Source organism: Rhinolophus sinicus, linkage group LG05 (genome assembly GCF_036562045.2).
Source record: "Rhinolophus sinicus isolate RSC01 linkage group LG05, ASM3656204v1, whole genome shotgun sequence".
NCBI lineage: Eukaryota > Metazoa > Chordata > Mammalia > Chiroptera > Rhinolophidae > Rhinolophus > Rhinolophus sinicus.
In genome coordinates this window covers 56,415,261-56,442,206 of record NC_133755.1, presented here as the reverse complement: position 1 = coordinate 56,442,206, position 26,946 = coordinate 56,415,261, and the positions used below count along the sequence as shown (strand labels likewise).

Below are 26,946 nucleotides of genomic sequence, written 5' to 3'. Positions count from 1 at the left end.
AATCAAAATTGGTCTTGATTGTCATATTGTGAACAGGACAAGAAAGAAAAAAGGAAAAACTAACAATGGTAAAACCCAATCTTAAAATACCTTAAATATTATCTATGCTATATTCATATTAATAAATATTTATAGTATTTGCTTCTCATTTGTTTAACTTGCATTCTTTGCTACAAATGTTGAATCTAAAAATAAACACATTCATATTTATCTCTTGACATCTTATTCAAATTACTATTGTTTGGATCTTATTTCCCAACAATAGCTCCAATTCCACATCTCTCATCTCAATGTGGAAACAAAAATGTTGGTTCTTTAATCATCTTTTACAATTATTATTTACTGTCATTTTTATTGCTGAAACTGTATGCCTTTTCTTTACCCCACCAGACCTGAAAAAAAAAAAAAAAATCAGCCACCGATGCTAAGAGGCTATTTTATTATAGCCTTTTTTATCCAATTCCATCCTATGAACAATGAAGATTATTTATTCTAAAGCTTTCAATATTAATCTTCTGTTTGCAAGGCACTTTCTATCATTCTGGAAACATAAATTGAAGTGCTCTGCATCTGTTAACCCTCCCGGATGTTATGCCATGATCATTCTAAACTTTATATTCCCTCTTTTCTAGATGTTCCATGGCTAGCAAATTCTAATCACAGAAAATTCTTACTTCACTCTGATTCTTCATTTTTCTTAACTCTTCTCGATCTCTCTGCAACTAACATTCATAGTCACAAGTGATAGCATTCTAACTTAGAATTTGACCAAATACTTTCGTATGTATATCCTAAGCTAATAAATTTTGCTGTTGTCTCTTTATCACCTCTGCCCTTGATATTGAATAGAGTCCATTCTCTATAGATAGAATGAACCAACTTAGTAATATAATACTTGCCTGTCTATATCTATCTATAGTTAAGTACATCCATACACATTATATTTTATTTCCATTTTGTACAGGAGAAGAAATGGGTTCAGAAAGGTTAATTGACTAGTCCACATAATGTAGCGAGTATGTGGCAGAGGAACTTCCCAAATTCTGCACCTAGGCCATTTCCCCTACCTCAAACTCATTATTTGCTTTCATTTCCAATTACTTTCTCCACATAAATAAAAAGCCCAGCACTACAGCATAAAGTGATGTATATAGATTAGCATTTTTATTTTCTATTTCTTCAAGGTGCTGAATTGCTGTTATTAAAAAAGAACTTTAGGTTTGACTTTGCTTTGGATAATACATGGGTTAAGAGATGCAAACTTCAATCATATAGGATAATAGATGATCTGCTGAAGAGAGAAATTGATTTTGAAGTTGTAATTTACTTGAAGTGTTTTGATGATCTCATAAAATACAGGCACAAAATTGAAGTTATTTAGGATTTCATGGCTCTCTTAAAGCTTGAATTACTACTTCAGTGCCAAAGTCCCCAGGAAAGATCCACAGGTTGCTATATATTTATATATAGCTATATATTTATTGCACTGTAAATACATTTTTTGGTATAGAAGCTTTTTCTTTACCTTCTCTGTCTCATTCATTACCTCTCTCTCCTATTCATTCACTCTCTTCCTCCCTCCCTCTCTCCTTCTTCTCCTTCTTCTTCTTCCTCTTCCTTCTCTCTCTCTCTCTCTCTCTCTGTTTGGCAAGTGACCCAATCCCATTTTGTTTGGGTATCTGCCTTATGTTCCACATTTATGTTAAAAATCGTTTAACTTAGGATAGTAGAAATAACCTGATATATGTATCGTCTCTTTAGCTATCAACCATTCCTCCTGAACACTATTCTGGTGTGATATTATTATATAGAACTTTATCATTTATCTTTAACATTTTTGAATTTAATATATTTAAGCAAGAACAATAACATGCCCGAAAAAGGGCATAAAAAAAAAAAAAGTCTTCTCTGGATGTTTTCTTCCACGAGAGGAGGGTAGAAAGAGCAGCCTGAGAAGCTTGAAGGATTGTTCTGGTGCAGTGGTCCTCAATCTTGAGGGCATAATATAATAGAATCACCTGGGAAGTTTTCTTACACCAGCCAATCAGAATCTCTGTAGGAGACAGATTTTTAAACTCCTCAGGTGATTTTCATGTGCACAAAGTATTAGTCAACACTCTAGTGGAAGTCTCTTCATCAGAAACGTAAGACCATTGGAAAGCACTACCCTCTGATAGTGTGTTTGTGTGTGGTGTGTGTGTGTGTGTGTGTGTGTGTGTAGCTAGGTAGGTATCTAGGTGGACAGATAGAAATAAAAATCATATAATAATATATTATATTTCTCAATTTGTTCAAAACCTGGAAAAGTAAAAGTAATGTGATTAATTATCATCGATCCAATTCTTACTAGGAGTTGATGTGATGCCTGAAATACATTTGATCAACGTTTTTCAAAATGTAGTACATGAACTCATTTATGATAGGTATAATCATTTAGGTAGCACAAGATACATATGTTTTATTCTAATAATTTTAATGTATTTTAATATGTAATAGAAACCCAGGTATCGTAGAAAAATATAAGATTTTTACTAATTTATTTGCTTAAAATGAGGAAATGATTACAATTATCTCCATTGTACAGACCACATAATTTACAGATGGCATGGAGTCCTACCCGTGAAGATTCTAAACCAGCTTTTTCTATATATTTTTAGATTATTGGAAGTATGGACTTACATAGATGATATGGATCGCATGTGGATTTTTGAAAACTGAATTTCAAAAAGCTTTCTGTATTCTTTTGCAGTGATAAATCTAAAATCACCTTTAGAGGGGAACAATTATTTAACAAATCAGGTTTTTATAAGCATCTATTACAACTAAAAGTAATTGAGACTGCACTTTATTTTGTTGTTCTGATGATAGTGATAGTTTTGAGGTATCATTAAGCTGTACTTAAAATGGGAATTTTTAAAGCATAAAGGTGCTGGTTTTAAATATTCATGATGTTATAATAAAATATTCATATTGTCCTTGTATACATTTAAAAATCAATTTAATGAATCAATTAAACTGTATTTTGGTATTGCTAAATTACCAAATGCAAAAAGAATCATGCAAAATTTATAAATTTGATTTTGGGATGTTGGCAAAGAGAATAGCTTGATTTAATTTTCTTTCATATATGAAGAACCATTCACAAACTCTGATATTAAATATTTCCATTTGCAATGGTATTTTGAATCTTTCCCCACAAAAAAAACATAACACTGTGGAAAACTTTGTTTTGTTTTTAATAATCAAATATTAGAGGATCATAAAAAAAATGTGAAGTGTGACAGGGAATAATGATTGTGAAATAACAGAGGTGTCATATATATATATATATATATATATATATATATATATATACATATATATTCATATATATGTATATATGTGTGTATATATGTATATATATATACATATATAGATACATATATATATATATATATAAAGACATAATCAGTAGCAAAGCATGAACAGTTTTGATTGGTTTTCACTGTGAAACATGATGCATTATAGAATTATAGATATGACTAGAACCTTGATTTATCAATAATTTTAACTAGAATAAAAAGCTCTGTTGATACTACTAATACTATGAACTCAACAAATTATCGGATAATAGTTGCATAAGAAATTCCAATTTGTATATAAGAAAGTCTGTTCATTTTTCCCCACACTTATAACTGAAAAAGGTAATTTTCAAAATAATTGGCAACTTATTGATGTGAAGACAAACAAAATACAGCCTAGAAACATTGTTTTGAAAAATGCAGAGGATGCTAAAGCCATAATTGGTCCATCATGAACAATGTTCCCCTAATCCAAGTTGGATGTTATTTCAGTTTTGGTCCTTTGGGTGAAGAATAGACTCATATAACAAAGGTGCTCTCCCCCACCACCAGATACACTGCATGAAGAAATGTGTTGTTCATATTAAGGGCAGGCTGCCAGATTTTTATTCTCTCTCTCTCTCTCTCTCTCTCTCTCTCTCTCTCTCTCTAAACAATTATTTGTTCTTTAATGATGCTTGCTTGCTGAACTTTCATGTATGAAAGTACTCTGCATTGAAAAAAAAAGAAAAATAGATGTTCTTCCAAGTAAGACTTGACTTCAGAGACAATGCATACATGCTTTATTTAGCTTTGTGTGTGTCAGCAGGGTTTTTTTTAAATTAGTTTCAGGTGTACAAAACAATGTAACAGTTAGACATTTACACCCCTCACAAAGTGATAACCCTCCTCCCCCAATCTATTACCCCTCTGGCATCATATATAGCTGTTACAGTTCCACTGACTCTATTCCTTATGCAGATTTAATTATTTCACTTATCTTTAGAGGTACTGTTATATCAGAAAATTTAACTTGATTGCAAAAAACTGTAGAAACATGCCTAGATTTATATTAATGGTTTTACATTATTATCTAAAGGACTCACTACAATAGCTTGAATGTTATGAAGGTATTTTTAATGTCTTATCTTTACTGTCCCAAATGAATTAGTGTTGGTATGTGAACACTAATTGACCATGAGAAACTTGACCATTACTTTGTGAGCATTACGGATAATTTGAACTAATCAGAAAAAAAGTAGAATCTAGAGATTGTTCAAAAGACATTTTGAGATGAGTTGGTTGAACAACATTTCTGTAATTTTCTTCAGAAATTAATATACAATAAAATATCAAGTCATAAAACACAGTAAGCAGCTTTTATGATTGTATATCTATGAGTTGGAGATGTCAAGAAAAAATAGCTTCATTAATTATGAAACAGAATTGAATTCTTATGTTACAATTTTTTTTTAACTAAGTGACATAAAGCAGAATATCAATTTTATTGATTGATCAGAATCAGCCTCATTCTTTTCTTTAAAATTATTTTCAGGTATATATTTTTGTAAATTGGGTCAAGTCTTTCTTTTTGTAATTAGTATCACTTTATTTTTTAAAGCCATTTAATTACATAATTTGCTTTTTTATTGCATTAATTTGTTATGGTGTTTCTATTTTGGCAAGTGATATGAATGAGTTCCCTTTAAAGAAAACTGAATAAAATGAAATTCTTAAACATGTTATTTATATTTAAGAATAGAGTTGATTTAAATCAATAATAATAATATTAGTATGCAGACACAACCAAAGAGCCAAGGTAATATGCAAATGACTGAAGCTGTTAAATATTGCACACATCGTTGCCAGTTATTCTCCACACCATTGTCTAACTTATTTTCTTAAAATACCATCCTCTTCCTGAACATAGAAAATACTGTGGTTAGCAAAAAACAAGTAAGTATGTAGGAGAGCACATAGAATTAGCAATTTACCTATTTATCTGATTGGTAGAGTTGTTTCTCTGATTGAAAGGACAGGGGGAATAAAAAAAATATGTCTTTCACTGAATCCTGATAAGATTTCTTCTTTGTTTTCTTCACCCCTTCCCCACTATCAACTTCTGTCTCTTTAATAGTGTACTCTATGTAGTTTAAACTTCTGAATAAGTATTGGCTAGCGATTTTTTAACAAAAATGTTATATATTTAAAATTATAAAGAATTGAAACAACATAATGAATATTCAACATCCAGTTTTAGAATGATGTTTATTTGCTTTAAATTTTTAATTAGTTAATGGCACAAACATATTTATAGCCCCATTTGTAACATGTTTTGAAGTCATTCACATTCATTCCTCCCTCTCTAAAGGGAACTGATTTCTTGAAATCTCTGTGCATTTTAAGCATCTATATATTTATATGAATGTATTTATCCTTAAATGTAATATTATTCATGTTTCTTTTATTTACATTAATTTATCATAGTATTCATAATGGTTTTTTATTTGCTTTTTTAAAAAATATTATTTTTATTAGTTTCACGAGTACAAAGCAAATTAATAGTTAGACATTTAAACCCCTCATCAAGTGATAACCCCTCTGACTACTAAGCTCTACTGTCTGACATCTTATATAGCTATTACAATACCATTGACTATCTTCCCTATATTGTACTTCACATCCTGTGACTATATATACATATATATGTATATATATGTGTGTGTATATACAAACATATATATATATATATATATATATATATATATATATATACACATATATATGTATATATATTTAGTTATAGTTGACATTCAGTATTATTCTACTTCAGCTTCAGGTGTATAGTGCATTGGTCAGGCATCTACACAGTATGAAGTGATCTCCCTGATAAGTCCAGTGTCCATCTGGCATCTTACATGGTCTTTGCAACATTGTTGATTATATTTCCCATACTGTATTAACTACCAATTTGTATTTCTTAATACCTTCACCTTTTTCATCCTGTCCCCAACCCCATTCCCATCCATCACCCTGATTGATCTAGTACCTATCTGGCACCATACCAAGTTATTACAATATTATTGACTATATTCCTTATGCTATACCCTACATCCCCATAATTACTGTATAACAGCCAATTTGTACTTCTTAATCCCTTCACCTTTCACCCATCCTTAACCCCCCTCCCATCTTAAAGAAGTCCCTCTAAGATTCCTTTTAATACTGTTTTGGTGGTGATGAACTTCTTCAGCTTTTTCTTATCTGGGAAGCTCCCCATCTGTCCTTCAATTCAAAATGATAGCTTTGCTGTGTAGAATAATCCTTGTTGTAGGTCGTTGCTTTCCATCACTTGGAATATTTCCTGCCACTCCATTTTTGCCTGCAAAGTTTCTGTTTAAAAATCAACTGACAGTCTTATGGGGGGCTCCCGTGTAGGTAACTGTTTTTCGCTTACTGCTTCTAATATTCTCTCTTTGTCTTTAACCATTGGCATTTTAATTATGATGTGTCTTGGTGTGGGCCACTTTGGCTTCATTTTGTTTGGACTTTCTGTGTTTTCTAGGCTTATATGTCTATTTACTTATATGTCTATTTCTAGGCTTATATGTCTATTTCTAGGCTTATATGTCTATTTTTAGGTTAGGGAAGTTTTCTGTCATTAGTTCTTCAAACAGGTTTTTAATTCCTTGCTCTCTCTCTTCTCCTTCTGATACCCCTATAATGCAAATGCTGGCACGCTTGATAGTATCCTGGAGGCCCCTTAAACTCTCCTCAATCTTTTAGATTCTTTTTTCTTTTTCTGTTCTGGTTGGGTGTTTTCTGCTACCTTATCTTCTGCTGGTTGGATCCTTTGCTTCATTTAGTCCACTGTTGATTCCCTGTAATATATTCTTCATTTCCATTATTGTACTCTTTATTTCTGACTTGTTCTTTTTCATGTTTTCCACCTCCACTTTTATGTTTCCTGTCTCTCTGTTAAAGTTCTCCTTGAGATCATTAAGCATTCTTATAACCAGTGTTTTGAACTTTGCATCTGGTAGATTGCTTATCTCCATTCTGTTTTGTTCTTTTTCTGGAGCTTTGTTATGTTCTTTTATTTGGTACATGTTTCTTTCTCTCTCCATTTTGGGGGACTTCCTGTGTTTGTTTCTATGCATTAGGTAGAACTGCTGTGTCTTCCAGTCTTAGTAGAATGGCCTTATGTAGTAGGTATGCTTTGGGTTCAGTGGCACAGTCTTTCTGGTCACCTGAGTCACACAATCCAGTTATGTCCCTTGTGTGGGTTATGTGTGCCCTCCTCTTGTGGTTGAGCCTTGGTTGATAATTGCACATCAATAGGAAGGACTGACCCTTGAGCTCACTGGTTGTGAGGAGTGGCCTTGACTACATTGGAAGAGTTGTGGTGCAGGGGCTGATCCTACAGAGCAGGATCTGTCTCAGCAGGACTCTGGTGTTTGCCCAATTTGTCCCTTGGGTGTATCATTCTAGGAGGTGGCTGGGTAATGCTCCAGATTGTTTTGAAGCTGACCACTGGGGGCACCAACCCCAGGACCACCTTGGAGGGGATCTGCTGCAGGTCAAGTTCAGGCACAGTCTGTGCCCCACCTGGGGCCACCCAGCAGGAACCACAAAATCCGCAGATAGCTGCCACCTGTGCTATTCTTGGAAGCTCTCTGAGAGGCTAAGCCACATTCCAAGGCCAGCTGCTGCTAGTGCCTGCTGAGGGCTGCTCAGCCAGAGATACAGAACATGCTCAAGCCAGATGCTGCTTGTCTGGGTTCCATGAACCTTTGAGAGACCCTAGGAAAGTCTGCAGCTTGAGCTAAAGCAGGTGGTTTGTATGAAAAAGCTATTGGAAGCAGCCTGGGTGTGGCTGACAATTGGGCGGAGCCAGGTCTTAAATTGCCAGGGCGTGACTAACAGTGGAGACTCAGAAATTGCAGCCACCTGTCTCTGCTCACTAGCAGGGGGAGAGTTCAACAAAGAAACAATGGCCTCCACCAGTTCCACTGTCCAGGAGAAAGCTGCCTTTCTAGTGCCCGTCCCAAACCAGACAACTCAATTCCCCACCATTTGTCCAGCTGGAGCTCAGAGCGAGTGATTCTGCTGGTGGGTAAGTCTGTGCAGTCACTTTAAGAGGAGCGTCTGGGAGTGCAACTGCACTCAGTTTCACTCAGTCACAATCTCTGCTGTTTTTCACAAGCAGAAATTACAGGGACTTCTTTCCCCAACACTGGAACCCTGGGCTGAGGTTGGTCTGGGACCTCTCACTCCTCTGAGGGGTGAGTGGGGGACCCCCATAGCTGAAATGTACCACCCAATGTTTAATGATCACACGGAGTATGGGACCAGCCCATTCTGTGTCTCTGCCCTTCCTAGCAGTCTGTAAGTGGCAGTCTGCAAGTCCGTAGTTGAAGGGCTTCAGTTCAGTTTGATTTTAGGCAATTCCCAATAATGGTTGTTTTGTAGATTAGTTGTAAGTTTGATGCCATTGTGAGAGAAAGCAAGCACAGCAGTTACCTACTTACTGCACTATCTTGATGACTCTCTGGGCCATCTGTGATTTGCTTTTATTTGAGAAACATATTTCAGACATGTTTGTTTTGAAATATAGAGAAAGAAATATAGTTTATAAACTGTAGCTACTATACTAATTTCTTTGAACGAATATGCTATATTTTCTTCAACTGGTAGGCATCATGTTGTTTCCCAAATTTGAATAATCAATTATTTCTTCATTATTCTGTGCATGCATCATTTTGTGCATATGTACAAATTTACCTGAGACATTTCTAGAATTTCCGATTGATGTATAAGTGGTGATGTTCACCTTGAAATTTAAAAGGACATCAAATTTTTCTCAAAAGTACTTTGGTCTATATATCCTATTTCACTATGAGAGAACTCCACGTTTTAAATCCTTAGATATAAGGTAGTAACGTTAAACTTTATGATTTTGCCAATGTGCTAGATATAAATTTGTTAAATTTATGTTTTCGTTAGTGATAATCAGGAAAAATTTCCACATTCACATTAGGTATTGTGGTTTCCTCCTATTTTAATTATCTGTTTGTATCCTTTATACAATTTTCACTTCAGGCTTTTGTATATTTTTTAATATAATGAACCTGGCATGTCTGCAAATTCTGAATATTCATCTTTTGTTGGTTACATACACTGGAAATATATTTCCCCAAATTCTTTTTTTTTCCAACCTCACTTATAGAGTATTTTGTCATACCAATAAGAAGTTTTATAATTTACTATAATCAAGCTTTATTTGGGCTTTTGCGTCATTGGAAACGTTTCTACTCCCAGAAGATATGAAAACGTGCTCCTGTATATAAATATAAAATTTCAAAGTTTTCATTTTACAAATAGTCTGATAATCTATCCAGTTTTCCTAGTTTTTTGAGTATGATATTAGTTGACAGTATAATTTTCACTTTCACATGAAGAGCCTTATGCCTCAGCACTATTTATTGAATACTTGAATTTGTTCCCACTAATTTGTAATGCTCCATTCTCTGTCATACTTCCAGTCTCCTTAACTGTACGGATCAATTTATTGGTTCTCTAGTGTATGTATCATTAATTTATGTGATTTCCACTCTGCCAATTTCACATCATTTTTTGTTACCGTAACTTCAATGAGTCTTAGCAACTGGTAAGAAAAGTCTGATTTTCCTCAAGTTTCTTCTTAGAAAATAATCTAGCTATTCCTGCTTCTTTACTCTTACATATATTTTAACTGTGGGATCATCTTCTCATTTTATAGGAAAGGAAAATGTGTTGAGATTTTTTATTGAAATTGCTTGAAAGTCACATGTAAATCTGGAAAAAGTTGATATGATATGGTGGATTATAATATGATTGTTATGCCATACACTGTGATTGTCACACCATACAGATGGCAGTTGTATGCTGCTTTCTCCTGAATTCCCAATACAGAACCAAGTTTTGTACTTGTTCAGAGATCCCATGACAGTGATATAGTAGATATTCTAAATCTGGTACATGGTTTGCTCCTTCTTGGCTGCAAGTTTCTGCTTGTTCACTCCAACCTCCTTTTATAAGCCCCTTTATATGATCCACAAATGCAGGCAGAGGTAGATTGTTATTTCTCAGATTCTTTTAAGATGTTCCCAGATTTTAAGCGATGAAGGTGACTTCAGTTTAATGCTTTGAATGTTTGAATGAGCTTTTTGTTGTTGTTGTTGTTTTTGTTTTGGATCAGGAGCCTCTTCTGTATGATTACAGAATCAGGGGTTGTGGGCAATCAGCTTCAGTTCTGGGAACACATGGGTTTATGTTCCATTTTCTGTTCTTGGACATATTTACTCTGTTGTGGAGGGCAGATACACGTAATTCATTTTACTTCAACATTTAATCTATCATTGTTCTTTATTGGGGGCTGAAGATCTTAAAATATTTATTCATTATTCCATGTTGACTAGAAATATATGGTTAATAATTTCTAAATGTTTGTGGTATGAGATCTTTTTTTTTTCCCTTTTGTTTTCAAAGAAAGTTGGGACAGGGTATATTGGAGCAGTTAGTAAAAAGTCAACTTGAATAAAACAATTGCGGAAACATTAGTAATATAAAAAGGTAAACATAGTGAGGTTCGTTTTTGAACCTATCACCTATAGTCTGATCAAATTAATTAATGGTGAAACTCCCTTTCCACCTTTATTTCAATATCAATGACGATATGAACTTATTAGAGATTCATAAACTGCTGCTTTTTAAAGTAAAAAAAAAAGTGTTTATTAGTTTACTTGAAAATTGTATTTCTTATCAGTTGAAATTGGTTGCGAATAAGCTGTGTAGTCAAATCTTACAGTGACATTTGGGTTTTAGTTACAACAAAAATAGTCTGAAGACTTTGCTTTGGAAAATGTAAATCAGATTTAGAATTAATTGGCTCTAATGATGTAAGATAAATGTTATATTATAGTTGTTGACATCATGTTAATCTATAATAGATATATAAACATATATACACACACAAACATTCATAACAAAAAGAGGAAATACTCATTTGTTTCTGTAACTGGTCACACGGTCACAGCTGGTATTTCAAACTACCATCTTCCACAATTGCTCTGTATTTTCTTTAACTTTAGCATGCACCTCAGGATCTGTAAGTCCTAAGTAAGGGAAAAAGATCACAATATATCGGATCTTGGTCATGGTTTATTACTTGGTGGGTGACCCAAATTTTCATTCCTGAAAGGTCTGGGACATCACTAGCCCTGCCTGAATTGGGTTATTGTAGTTTTCCATTGACCTTAATCACAGGACACGGTAATACTAAGAGATACTCTAAAGGATGCCCTATATTCCAGACATATTCTTCCTCAGCTGTATGGACAAGTAGTAGTCTAATTTCCCCTTGGTGTTTATGATCAATCACCGTAGCCAGCACAGTAATTCCCTTCTTTACCTGTTGATTCAGAGTTGCCAGGTGGCAGTCCTAACTTCCAAGTCAATGGAATCGTTGTTGTGTCTCTGGTAGAGATATTCTTCCCTCTGGAACTAAGACTTCTAGGCCTGAGGAGCATAAGTTCATGGGAACAGGAAGCAAATATTTTGCTAATGGCTCACTAGGAGTAATAATTAGTGGTGGCACTCTGATTTCTACCCCTTGAATGAAACCACATTTTTGGACCTGTAAGTCCTACATAAGGTAAAAAGAGCACAATATATTGGATCCTGATTCACAGCATACATAACCTTCTGGAGAATCTTGCCCCAGCCCTGCAAGGTATGGCCATCTAGCTGGCAAGGTATTACCAACTAACCGGCCTTTATCAAATAGACAATTTCATTATTTTATCAAACTAACTGCTTCAGGATGGCGAGGAACTTGGTAAGACCAGTGAATTCCTTGAGACTGGGTCCATTTCCATATTTCATTTGCTCAAAAGTGAGTTTCTTGATCAGAGTAATGCTGTGTGGAATACCATGATGATGGATAAGGCATTCTATTAGTATAATTGCCTATAGTGAAGACAAATCTATATGAAGAGCAACTGTCAACTCCAATAAAAACAATCATTGTCCCTTTCATAATGGAAGTGACACAATGTAATCCACCTGCCACCAGGTAGCCATCGATGCAAGCTGGGAAAGAGAAAGCAGTGTAGCAGGAGTAGAGACCATGTGCACTTGGGCTACTTCTTCATGAAACTTGTTTGTGTTTTCTGGGTCTGCTCAGGCCTGATCACATAGATGCCACTTTCATTTGATAATGGAATGCTGCTGTGTATGCCAAATTACAGCTTCGTGGGTCCCACAACACCCAACTCATGATGGGCATTTCAGGTCACATGGTAACTTGGTGGCCCATGGCTAAGCAGTCAGTCTCTACTAAGGCCCAGTAGCAGGCCAAGATCTGTTTCTGGAAAAGGGAGTGGTTGTCCATAGAGGTTAGCAAATATTTGCCCCCAAATCATAAGGGCCTTTGTCGTGGTGAACCTGTAGGGTCTGGCAAAGACTCCAAACACCATCCCTACCTGCAACTGGCACTTTATTAGATCTGCTCAGTCATGTGACCCAACTGGCAGAGCAGCTTGCATAGCAGCCTGGGTCTGTTAACAGAGTGTTCTCTTATTCTGGGCTCACTCAAAGGTAGAAGTTTTTTTTGGTCACTTGGTAAATGGGACAGAATGACACACCCAGATGAGGATTATATTGTCTTCAAAATTCAAAGTTCACTAGGTATTGTTCCTGTTTCATGTTTGTAGCAAGGGCCAGATACAACAATTTATCCCTCACTTTGAAGAAAAATCTTGACAAGGTCACAACACAGCACTCCTAGAAACTTAACTGAGGTACAAACCCCCTGAATTTTTGTCAGATTTATTTTCTACCCTCTGGCATACAAATGTCTTACAAATTAATCTAGAGTAGTTATTACCTTTTGTTCACTAGGTCCAATCAGCATAACATCAATGAAATGAACCTGTGTGATATCTTGTGGAATTAGAAGGAGCTCAAGACCCTTGTGAACTAAATTATGACATATGACTAGACAGTTGATCTACCCCGGAGATAGGTCAGTGTAAGTGTATTGCTGTCCTTGGCAGCTATCAATAAGGTCTGGTGGACTTTATTAATAGGGATACAGAAAAAGCCATTTGCCACATCAATAGCTATTTACAAGGTACAAGGATAGGTGTTAATTTACTCAAGTATTGAAACCACATCTGGTACAGCAGCTATAATTGGAGTCATCACCTAGTTAAATTTATGATAATCTGCTGTCATTCTCCAAGATCTATCTGCTTTCTGCACAGGCCAAATAGGCAAGTTGAATTGGATTTGGTAGGAAGAAACATCCTGCATCTTTCAAGTTTTTGATGGTGGCACTAATTGTAGAAACAATCCCTTCAGAAATGCAGTATTGCTCTTGGTTTACTATTTTCCTAATAGAAGTTGTTCTAGTGGCTTCCATTTGGCCTTTCCTGCTATAATAGCTCTTACACTACAGGTCAAGAAACTAGCATGGGGATTCTGCCAACTGTTCAGTATGCTTATTTCAATTACACAATCTGAAAGCAGGGAAGCAACCACACGATGGGTTCAAGTGCCCACAGGTCCCACTATAACATGGATATGAGCTAAACCTCCATTGGTCATCTTACTCCATAAGCCCCTACTTTCACTGGTAAACCACAATGATGTTTTGGGACTCCTGGAATTAGTGTCAGTTCAGAAAAAGTATCATTAGTCCCTGAAATGTCTGATTATTTCCTTATCTCCAATGAAGTTACCCTGGTAAAAAGCCATAGGTCTCTTTGCGGAAGGCTGGGAGAAAAAGTAACAATATATACTTTCACAGTGTACCAGGGTCCTTTCTTAAGCAGGCCCCCCTTCTCTTCATTCAAGGGGTTCTGGGGCTGTTAACTAGCTCAAGTCTGAGAAATGATAGAGGGGCTGTGACTTTCTTTTTTATGATTCAGATTAGACTTCTATTCATTTGACCTAGAACTTTTCTGCTTATACACGTCAAGTCATAATTTGGTAGGTTTCCCATCTATTTCACTTCTAGGAACACCATGATCAAATAGCCAACACCATGAGCCAGACAATTCTAATTGCTACTTTGACTCCTGTCTATTACAGTACCCACACTAATCTTGTCTTTGATAGTTGAGTACTGCCACTTGGCTCCTGCCAATTGGGATTGAATTACTTCCACTTTGTTTAGATTACCCGTGCTCGCTTCGGCATCACATATACTAAAATTGGAACGATACAGAGAAGATTAACATGGCCCCTGCGCAAGGATGACACGCAAATTCGTGAAGCGTTCCATATTTTTCTAGGTTAAAAAAAAAAAAAAAAAAAAAAAAAAAAAAGATTACCCAAGTCAGTGACTGCACTTCCTACTTAAGGTCTGGCCCATAGAGAAGAATGATCACAGAGTTCTTCAAAGATGTTGGGGCTCTCCTCACAAAGTTATTTCTCACTGTCATGGTGTAAAATATATCTCTTGAATCCTCCTAGGGTGGGTGAGTAGGTCTTAAATGACAAATCCACTCTAACATTCAAAACTCTCTAAGCTTTTGAATTTCTTCCTCTACATAAAACCAAGGCAAGTTTCTGACATTTGTAACATGCTCACTGTGGCCTCCTTTTGGTCTATGTTTCAACCAGCTAACTCCTTGAGCTGTAATATTAAAAGCAGAATTGTGGCTTAGTGAGTTCATGTCATTAGATTCAGCCTTATCCAACTTTATGTTCCTTCCATTCTTGTCCCACACCTTTAATAACCATTCCCATACATGTTTCTCAGATTTCTGTCCTGTAAGTTACAAAACTTAAGTAGTTCTTTTGTAATGAAGTGTACCTCCTCATGGGTCATACCCTGTACCACACTTTAGGAGTCTGCTGGTACTTGAGTCTAGCTATAGGTCTGGAAGCAAAGAGGGGTAGTGGGGGGTGGTCTGAGACTCAGCATTGTCTTTCAGGACATCTGCCTGAGGAGAGGTAATTACACTTTCCTCAGGAAGTGCAGCGTGATACCCTCAACAGAGGTACAGAAGCCAGTAACAGTGGAGGTGAACAGTCCCATTCTACTGGCAAAGAAGACTCATCAGAATTTAGGGGCTCAATATCCCAGCTTTATCAGTGTCTTCCCAAATGTTCTTATTCCAACTTTCAGAATTCCATTCCATCTCAATCAAAGCCCTTAATTTCACAGTACATACACTATAAGGCTGGAAGTTCAAGTTTTGTTGTAATTTAGTTGGTCACAGTATAAGATTCTGATTTTGATTTTCAGCAATCAGCCCTGCAGCTATAAGAAATAAGTGTCTCCTTCAGGTCACACATAGTAGCTTTAATGTTATTTATGAACAATTTGAGCTGGGAATTCTACTCCCAGATCTCATCATTTTCCTTCCCCACTTTGTTCAGTGACATTGGGAACAGTCAAATAATTATATTCAATAATTGAACAAAAGTGTTTAAAAGTATCATATAAACAGTCACTTAGCTCCTTGCTTCTTATAAGTGGTTGACTAACAGTATCCAATAGTGATATTTTTGCATATCTCTATTGACAGATTGTACCATGGACTCTCAGCACAACTGAAAATAGGGTCATTAGTATCAGATTAGTCAATTCCACAAATCCCAGAGACAATGAAGAAAACTTATTCTTAAAATTCTGTTTCTCGAGAATGACTTTCACTACCAAAATCTGTGTTTGTTAGAGTTTGCGAGAGAAACAGAACTAATAGAATATCTATATCCATCTATCTGTATCTATACCTATATATGTATCTGTATTTGTACCTATATCTCTATCTATATCTATATATCATTTATATCTATCTAAATCATCTATATCTATATCATCTATATCTATATCATCTATATCTCTATATCTATATTATATCTATGTATAATTTATACAGATTAATATATGGAACAGTTTACTTAGTTTCATTTTGAATTGTTTATTCTTAAATTATCTTCATTTTGAAAGATAGTTTTTGCTGAGTATAGAATTTTAGGATGACACTATTGTTTCCCAGCACTTTGATGTTTCATCCCAATGCCTTCTGTCCTCCATGGATTCTGATGAGAAGTATTAAAGCAATTGAGGATTTCTTGTTTGTGATGAATTGCTTCTCTTTCGTTGCTTTGAGTATCTTTATCTTTGGACTTCCACTGGTTTGCCCTAACATGTCTAGGTGTTGATTTTTTATTTTATCTTGTATGAATTCATTGAACTTAGATGTGTAGACTAAAGATTTTTTCTCTATCAAATTTTATCAACTTTCATTTCTTCATAATTCTTTTTCTGTCCTATTCTCCACCTCTTATCATTCTGTAACTCTCACTATTCGTATGTTGGTATTCCTGATATCCCTCACATTTCTGAGGGTATGTTTATTCTTCTTCATTCTCTTTCTTCTGTTCCTAAAACTGAATAATCTCAATGAATTTGTCTCACTCTCTTTGCGTCTTCCTTCTGCCAGAAGATATCTGTTTAGCCCCTTTAGTATTTTTTTTTTCTTTTAAGTTACTATATTTTTCACCACCAGAGTTTCTTTTTGGCTTATTTGTATTTATAATTTCTGATCTCCTTATAGACATTCTCTATTTGGTGAGACATTGTTTTTATACTTTCTTTTAATTCTTTAGGCTTGATTTCTTTAGTTCTTTAAACATATTTAAAGAGCTTATTCAAGGTGTGTCTTACATGTTCTATATAGGCTTACTTTAGAAGGAGTTTTTCATTGATTGCTTATTTTGCTGTGTATTGACCCTACTTTTGTGTGTGTGTGTGTGTGTGTGTGTGTGTGTGTGTGTGTGTCTTGTCCTTGAAAACTGGATCTTTTAAATAATATAATGTGGTAACTCTAGAATTCAAAAATTTCCCAGATTTGTTGTTGTTATCATAGAGCTCCTTATAATTATTTTTTACTTCAAACCTCATATGGAAAAATTTCATTTCAAAATTTTTAATTAAATTATTTTTTTAATTTGGTCTGTATATCTTGATTGCATGGCTTTAACATATGGCTTTTATAAATAGCTTTAATTACTTACATTCACTATCTAGACATACTCCATATCCAATTTTTAATGTGCTAGTGATATTTAATTGGTTAAATAAAATTGTTCAGTTTTAATTTGTTAGATGAAAATGTAGATTGATTAAGAAATCTTTTTTCTTATTTTGTGCTACTCTAATCATTGCCTTAATACCCAAAGGATGACACAATAAAGACCAATTATTGCCTAAATACACAGAAGAGAGTGTTAAGTGGAAAGGAAGGAAGGAAGGAAGGAAGGAAGGAAGGAAGGAAGGAAGGAAGGAAGGAAGGAAGGAAGGAAGGAAGGAAGGAAAGAAGGAAAGAAAGAAAGAAAGAAAGAAAGAAAGAAAGAAAGAAAGAAAGAAAGAAAGAAAGAAAATTGATATTAGGAAACCATGACATAGTGTGTATTGCCAATTCTATTCTTCTTGTACAACAGAGAGACACATTATCTTTATTACCCTGAAATGTCATACAAATCTGCTCCAGCGAAGTGACATCTCTATCTTTATTATTCTAGAATGTAAATAAATCTGATTCAGGGAATGAGGCACCTCTAACTTTATTATCCCAAAATATAAGTATATATGTTTCTTGAAGAGACATGTCTATATTCCCAAGGCTACCTGCTATGCAAACATCTTTGAAAAGGCACTCTGAAGAAAATAAGCCGTGAATGCCTTTGAAGATGTTCAGAAATATGTGTGATTCATGGAGACTTGTTTCTCAAGAAAATATATCTAAAGTCTTGAAACAAAGCATCACGTCTTATATGTCTGAAATACTTACGTGTCTGCATTTTTAAAGGCTGAACAAGGTGTCTAAGTAAGTGGGCTTGCAGACAGTGTTACAAAGTGATGCTTATTCTGTTTGTTGGCTATTTTAGCTTATGAGCTAATATGGATGGATGGCAGTGATTGTGAACCAAGAGTCTCTCCACAGCCAGGAAGATAGATAATATTTTATCAAACCCCATGAAACTATATATTGCCCTGAGGAAAACTGAAGAACATAAGAGGGAAAATCCTGAGTTATTTAATACCCCAAAATAAATGTAAATTAGATGGAAGTTGCTGTAATGGAAGTCGCTGTATTTATTTTGATTTGATTGCATTAATGTTTCTACCACCAAAAGATATGGAACCTTTACTTAACTGCTAAATCATTCTGTTAAAAAGACATTTAAAATTTTACATTTTCTCTATAGTTTTGCTATTGAAAATTTATCTAAGCTCTGCACATTTATGCCTACAGAATAGCACAAAAATCTTCACAATGCTTTTGTTGCTTATTTTTTATGTATTTTGAATAATTTCCTTAGGATAGAGAGAATTACTTGGCAGAGTGAATAGATATGCTCAACTAGCTAGTTATATATTTCAGGAATAGTTTTCAAAGAGATTTTTAAGAATTTTTACTTAAATACACCTAGAATGAGATCAATAGAAAAAATGGGGAAAAAAAGGAATTGGAAAAGGGAGATTAGAAATTATGTTGAAAACATTTTAATTAAAAGTGAAGAGAGGTAGTCTGATAGCTGGATTATAGTGTGGGCTCAAGAAGATATTTTCTTGATCGGAGATATTATGGAATGTGTGTATGCTGCTAGGTATAATCCAAAAGAAACAAAGAAAGAAAGAAAAATGAAGATACAAGATACAGGGAGAAATTCCTGAACTGAGTTCCTTGAGGTAGCAAGAGAAGAAGGGTTCTAGTGTTTAAATATTATAGCTGATCCTTTATAAAATTATATATGGAGGTTTTAATCATGGTAACAGAAACAAATGTAATGTATGCCAGAATGAACAGAAGAAGATGTGATTGTAAGGAGTTGTGGAGTTTCTAAGTTGATTTTATTTTGTTTAGAAAGAAAAATGTGGTTGAGAGTAAGGATTGGAATATATTGGTTGGACATTTGAAGAGAGAGAAGAGAGTATAAAATACTATCGTGGAGAGAATGTTTGGACTTAAGACATATAGTATGAGTACACTATGTCTTTGCGAACCTATGGTCAACTCTCCTCTTACTGAGTAAAAGGAAGATTACTCCTCCATATTACTTTGTAATTAGGTCAGTCCATGTGATGCTTTCTGACAATTGATTATACATAGAAAATGCATATGTATCTTCTGAAGTACAATGGAAGCCACCTGTTGAAATGGTGATGTCAAACAGTGGACTAAGTCTTTATGCTGAGTTGTAGGTTGGATGTAAGGTACCCAGGATCAGATTTGTATGGACAGAAAATAAACTTATGGCTGATAAGTCTATCATGATTTTAAAAGTGTTTTCTCTAGTCAAGTGCAGTAACATAGGTCTAGTCACAGTGTAGACAGAATATTGATGATTCTCAAGAAAGTATGGACAATTAAATAAGGAGCAAGGAAGTTGAATTAGTATACAATGAAATATTCAAATACTAGAACAATGAATGTAAACTAGTTAGGTGAAAAGCAAAGATATAAAAATGGTTTTGGTGAAAAGTTGTTGGATCAGTAATTTGTGGCTTCTTATAAGCTCAGAGAATTGTGAGTTTTGGAGTAATAAAAGGAATGATACAAAAAGATGGGAGTGGTGTACAGAAAAAGCAGTACTTGCAGTGGTAATATTTGAGGAGTATGAGCAAGTCCCTGGGGAGTAAGTGGCTGATATGGAGTGGAGGTCTTTGGAAGAGAAGAATTAATAAATTAAGCAGCTGCAACATTGAAATGACTGAGATTTTTTGAAAATAAATGATTGTGGTTGTTTGTAATGGACCATTTCAACTTGAAGATGCAGGTCTTTCCTTGATTCCTGTATTATTTTGTACTCATTTCATAATTCTTTTTTGTCTTAAATAATTCTCTGTAAAATTATTTTCTGTTGATTTTTCTATTACTATGTTTATATTAACCATTGCAATATATTATAACTACATTACCATTTGTTTATTTCCTCTAAGTTTGGGAATAATTTCTAAATCCATGCTTTTAAGTAGTAATGCAATGTCCCTCCCTTTCTAATATATACTCATATCTGTTGCATAAATTATCTTGCAGTGATGTATTATTTAAAATAAATATTCTATTGTTATCTCAAAAGGCTAGACATGTAAACTACAGAAGAAGCAAATATATCCTGACAAAAAGCAATGGAACTTAAATCTCCAGAAGCATTCTGTAACACAAAAATGTACTTCATGCTTTTTAATGCCTAAAGATCTCTATATTAATATTCAAGAAATTTAAAAAGCATCCTCTATTGTTGTTTCTTGCATTTATCTTATAAATATTCAGACTGACTTCCTCTACTTCATCTTCATTTACCATAGGAGATAAGATTAAATGCTTTGCTTTTGTATTTATATATGTGTCTGTGTGTGTGTGTGTGTGTGTGTGTGTGTGTGTGTATATATATATATATATATATATATATATATAGTATATATACCTATACATATACACTATCATCTGTATTGTTTATATCTGTGTGTATATATATACACACACTATCATATATATGTAGTATAGTGTATATATATATATACACAAATATATAATACATATGTAATGACTTCTCATTTTAAACTACAAAAACAGTTATATAAATGTAATTTGATATTTAGTTTAAGTGTAAATACACAGATTAAATTTATATAAAATGATAAGTATATAATCTATTAGTATTAGAATTCATATATTAAATCATTAAGGAAAGCACTAAATAATATGTAAAATGTGCCAAATTATGTAAATATTAGAAATAAAATAACAAAGATTAAGGAAGATGGTAATAGTTGGTAATAGCATAATAAGTGAGGAAAACTTAGCTGTTTCTGGAAATGTTAACATTTGCATTAGAAAAATTTAAAAAAGAACAACTCAATTGTATATTACCTGTACAATAAACTTGAAGAAAAAAATAAGATGATAGGATTATTATTAATTTAAAAAAGTGTGCATTTTTTTAAGTTTATACTGAAATTTTTTATAAAAATAAATTTCATAGATAGTAACAGAGTTAATATGTTGAAGTGAGTTCAATTTTATGAGAATAAAATTCTATGTAATCCCAGAAGCAACACCTCATACACTTATAAAATTTAAAACATTTTAAATTTATTAAAGGGATTATTCTTTTGAATATTAATATAACATTAACAGAGGCAAAAAGAATGGAATCTGCTAAGAATACATTTGTTTAAGAAAGAGGAAAACCTATTTGAAGTAGCATTTCTTAAGTCAGAAGATGAAAAAACTTCAACCTAGAATATGAGGGTTTATAAATTTTAAAATTTGCGAAAATTGCCTTGTTACAATTCAGGAAACTTCAATCAAAATGTGAATACATGAATATATAGATATATAATTTCACATCATTCAATAAAATATGGAGACCCACTGTGTTTAGAAAGCTTACCATAGCACCACAATTATGAAAGAAAATGCTTTTCTTTGTAATTTTTAAAGGAGGATGAGAGAACTAAATTTTAAATAATGAAGCTATTACTCTGTCACAGACACTATTATTTACATATGTCTATGTGTTTAAATGGAACAAACCTAGATTTGTCTGGAAGTGTGTGTTAGGATGAGCAAAAATCAGTATTTTGTATCATGAAAGCAGCAAGATATACTTGTCTTTTTTTACATCTCCATTATGGAATTTTGCATTATATTACAACCACATTTATCCTTTGTTAAAGAGTTTATCTTTTATTTGCTTTCTTCCTTTACCAGAAATTTATCCTCTGTCACTTACTTTTATGAGAAGGCATATACATAGTATTTGGAAAGACAATTACATGTGAACATATCTGTTAATCCTTGCAATATGTAAAAAACAAAACAAAACAAAACAAAAAAAAACAAAAAAGTAAAGCAACACCATAATCTTTAACCACTTACCAATTTCAGAAATTTTGCTGAATTCTAAAGATGGTAGATAAAAGTTTTCACAGGAACTAAGTAAATGGAAAAACCAATTTAATCATGAGATGCAAGAAGAAAAAAATACAGGTGTTTAACATAGCTATAGCCCTAATCCACAGGATTACTCATTTAAATTTAACAGTTAAATTTATTCTACATAGTATAATGGAGCCTCAAATATTACTTTTAGCTTTGTTTTCACAAAATAAAACAAGTGATGTTTGCACTCTGGAGTGGGTGAACAGAAATTCACAATCACATACCATTTTAATAATTCAAAACAAAGAGAAATTGTCATTCTTTGTCTTTTTTGGCTTTTAGACCTACCTCTAGTTTTTGTTTTAATTTTAGGGAAATTTAGTGTTTCCAAAATTTGAATACGTTTTTTCATACTACAACTTGATGTTTCCATTCAGTATTATGTTTTTAGAGATATTCTACCAACTTTGTTATTTTTCAAAATTAATTTGACTACTCTAGGTTCTTTGTATGTCATATAAATGAATTCTCAGCTTCTCAAATTGCCAAACTATTTTCTATCCCTCTTAGTACAACACAGCTTAAATATTTCCTCTAGGCAGAAAAACTAGGTTATGGTAAGGCTCATCTAATTTGTTTCCCTTTTCTCGGGAATCACATTCCTCCACTGTTTGCCCAATTATTTGCAATCAAGGGTTATTCCAGACCATCTCACCATTTCAAGGTCACACATATAAATCTAAGAATTAATATTTTCATGTATCAACATATATCATTTTCTGTTGTTTCGTTTAGGTTTTGAAGCTTTGTATAATAATTTAACCATTAATATAACTAAGGTATTTTATGATTATTGCCTCAAGAAAGAGAAAAATAATCAGAGTACAGGCAGAAGGGAAGAAACGCCTGATATTGTTTTGGTTTTTTTCTTTTTTTTTTCTTTTTTTTATTTCCCAAACTCAAGATCTGGTAAAAGCAAGATTAATGATACAATGCATAACCAGTAAGACAAAGGTTTCCCCAAACTATATCTAACTAAAACATATATTTTACATGTTCTAGAGAAAAATAATTTATAAGAGGAAATAGACTTCAGACACAGTTGTGGCCCTAAGAATGGGCTCTGTGTCCTACATTAGCCAAAACTGTGATAGATAACCACAGTTAGTTATGGGAATCCGAGAGCAGAGTTGGCTATGGTTCTAATCTGGGAAAAATCTCAGGAAGGTAGTAAGACTGCCTTCAAGGAAGGAGCCACAAAATCTTTGTAATTTTTTTGTTTCATAATTTTATCTGTCGAAATCTTATTGACTTCATTATTTGTGTCATATTGAAGAAGCAGAATGTTTCCAGTATGCTTGAGGGCAGCATGAGAACAAAACTTAAAATCAAGGTTCTTGTAAAAGCCTTAGGAAAGGAAAGAGACATTGACTGTTTCCAGACGGAATTAAAGCAGCAATTATGGATACATGAGGAAGGAAAGCTACCAAATGAATCTTTTCTGGAGTATGCTCATAAGATTAGTGCTGAAATCTAGATTTCCTAAATTATTACATACTTTCCAGACAAGGGGAACACACGTTTAATTAGTTCAAGTTTCTAATTGTTTACGGAAGGAGGTTAATTTCATTGCCTATTTCTCAATCAACACAGAAAGTGGAATTTAGTTCTTAATATTTCAGTCAATGAATAATTGACCCCTCTCTAGATACACTTCATTATTGAATTCTGTCCAATTGTTTTATCTTTGTAATCAGAGTTGAGTAGTGAAAAATCCTTACTTTTTTACATTTTTCCACAACATAAGTCAATGGCGTAATGTTCAATAATTAATTTGATAGATGCTAAGAAGACATTTCATAAAATCTACAAAGATTTCTGTTCAAACCTCTTAGATAAATAGGAATTATTTACATAATAAAGAATATATGTCAAGATTTAACATAAAACTTCCTACTAAAGGATAGAACACTAAAGGCTTATCAATTGAATTCATAAAAAAGATAATAGTAAATATACATGACTCATATAAAATATATGAATATAACTTTACTGAAAAATGTAAATGAGACTTGATTCACGGCAAATATAAAACCTTCTTGGTAGGAATTATGTCATGTAAAATGTTTCATTTCCATAAAATTTTCCGTATATTGAATATACTCTCAATGCAAAGCTAATGGTAACTTAACGAAAATTACAATTCTAAAGTTCATTGGGGAAAAGAAAGTTCTGAAAATAGATCTTAAAAGTTTTAAGGAAGGTCTAACATAATTGTGAAGATCTTCAATCATTTATTAGAAGAAATTGAATTATTCGGCATGTTTAAAATAGTGTTTTTACTAGAAATTCCAGATGCTAATTCAAGTATCTTAAAGATGGTGATTAGCATTTCAAACAAAGGAGAATAGGATCATTTATTCCATTATGCTCTATGGGAAACTTAGTAACAATTTAGGGGAAAGTAAGAAAACAAATTTATACCAAATGTAGTAGTTTCGTAGGGCCACCATAAAAAGTTACCACGGACTTTTTGAAAAATAACAGAAATTTATTCTTTTAGAGTACTGGAGGCTAGAAATCTGAAATCAAGTTTTCAGTGGGCCATACTACCTGTGAAGATTCTAAGTACAGATCTTTCCTTTTATATTTCTGCTTCTTTTGGCCTGAGCACTTCCATGGCTTGTGGCATCACCAGTGAAATCTCTGCTTCTGTATTGACATGACATTCTTTGTGGGTCTCTCTGTGTCCTCTCCTCTTTTTGATAAGGACATCGGTCACTGAATATAGGGTCCACTTTAAATCTATGATGATATTTTTCTGAAGATTCCTAACTAGTTACATATACATGCAGGCACACACACACAATTTCCATATAAGATCACATTCTGAAATTTTTCAACCCATTACACTCTCTTTTTGCAGATTTTTTTTTTTTAATTTAGGAAAATTTTTTGGCAGGAAACAGTCTTATTCAAGTTAACTCAAATATAAGAAGTTCATTTTACAAATAATAAGTGCAATAGTAGGGAAGAACAGGAATATGTCATATACAGAATGAATAACTAAAACATAAAAATGTAAGAACAAGATTGTTGAAACTCCTGATGCATATGCTTTTCATGATATGTGTTTGAGAGTATAAAGTGGTGATTCCTGGATTCTGAAATTGTATTCTATGGATACAACCAATTATATAGATGAGCCAAAGTACTTATAGTAAATTTTCTGCTAAGCATTATTAGAATATCAAAAAAACAGGAGAATACTTAAAAAGTACTGTTTAAATTATTTCATATTCCTAAAATGAATGGAAGGTTAAATGATTGAAAATATTATATTAGCTTTCAGAAAACATATATATTTAAACTAACGAACAATTTGAAGTGAATACATCAAACTATTAATTTATGTGCTGGAAAAAATAAAAATAACTTAAGACTTTTCTATGAAACATAGATCTTAGTCCACAGTCTTTTTAGCTCTATCAGTGTATATTGTGTAGTTTTCCTTTTTATTTAATCAGTATTACGAGAATTTAACTATTTCATTGACCTTTCTAAAAGATATGTTTCATAAAATGGTTTTGTGTTATTGTTTATAAGTGAGCTGTTTAGAATTCAGAAATCCATATGGCATATTTGGGTAATTAGGGCATGGAAACCAATGGAATTGATCACAGATTAGCTGACGCCATGCTCTGTCGGAATGGCTCTACCCTGAGAAAAGAAATAATCTAACATGTTTAGCTAACCTCAGCAATTAACTTGAGAATAACAATCAGGTGGTATGTTCAGGTACAATTTGGTGGTGGTTGTTAATGTATATTTCAAATACAGACCCATTAATAGAACTCACCCAAGCTAGGAAGACAAAATCTATAGGTGAAATATGAAAAAGTCAACACTGAGACCCAAGTAATTCAGCTATGAAATCCTTTTGAAAGTGTTGAAATCAAGAGAAACACATTTCCCTCCTTATTTTATGGTGAAGAATAAGCACCATTTTGTAGCACAGTGGAGTTGATGTCTTAAAAGAATAAACTGACTCTGGGTGGTAAGCACACAATGTGCTGTATAGATGATTATAGAATTGTACACTTGAAACCTATGTAATTTTATGAACCATATCATCCCAATAAATTTAAGTAAAAAAAAGAAAAAAGAATATGGCATGAATAGAAAACGAGTTGTTGCCCTGGAACAGAGCACCTCTGACAGCAGGTCCCCAAGTGGTATGAAGGAGAAATTGCAGCTCCCGAGCAGGTCAATGGCTGCTGTGTGGGTGATAGCCCAAGCTCTAAAAGATGTGTGCTGTCTACCAACAGTGAGCTTTTTCTCCATTATGGAATAATGCAGGGTTTATTGTGTATAATTTTATACTTAGCTGCAGTTTCAAACTATTCTACAATAAAATTGACTTTTATGTATATGCCTGTTATAATAATGAAATTTTTACTGTGGAAATAATTTTACATGAAAAAGCATACATACGCTTATGAGTTTCTAAAAGAAAAAGCAACAACAGACTAATATTATTTAAAACACAAAAAATATTTTTAAAATTTAAAACAGCTCATTAATTTGACTGCCATTGCTTAACTTCAGAGTAGCAAGGAAATGTTTATAAGCCAACAAGTTCAAATAATAAAAAATTCTGAGCCTGAATACTA

The 26,946-nt window shown here is 33.4% G+C and overlaps 1 long non-coding RNA gene and 1 other non-coding gene across 2 annotated transcripts in view; both read left to right on the top strand.

The window, feature by feature from the left end:
* LOC141571839 (uncharacterized) overlaps positions 1–26,946 on the top strand; it is a 163,592-nt gene that overhangs the window by 76,019 nt on the left and 60,627 nt on the right. The gene's annotated exons all lie outside the window — the stretch shown is intronic.
* LOC141572030 (U6 spliceosomal RNA) lies at positions 14,549–14,655 on the top strand. Its single transcript, XR_012497041.1, has one exon. It is a non-coding gene; the product is annotated as a U6 spliceosomal RNA (small nuclear RNA).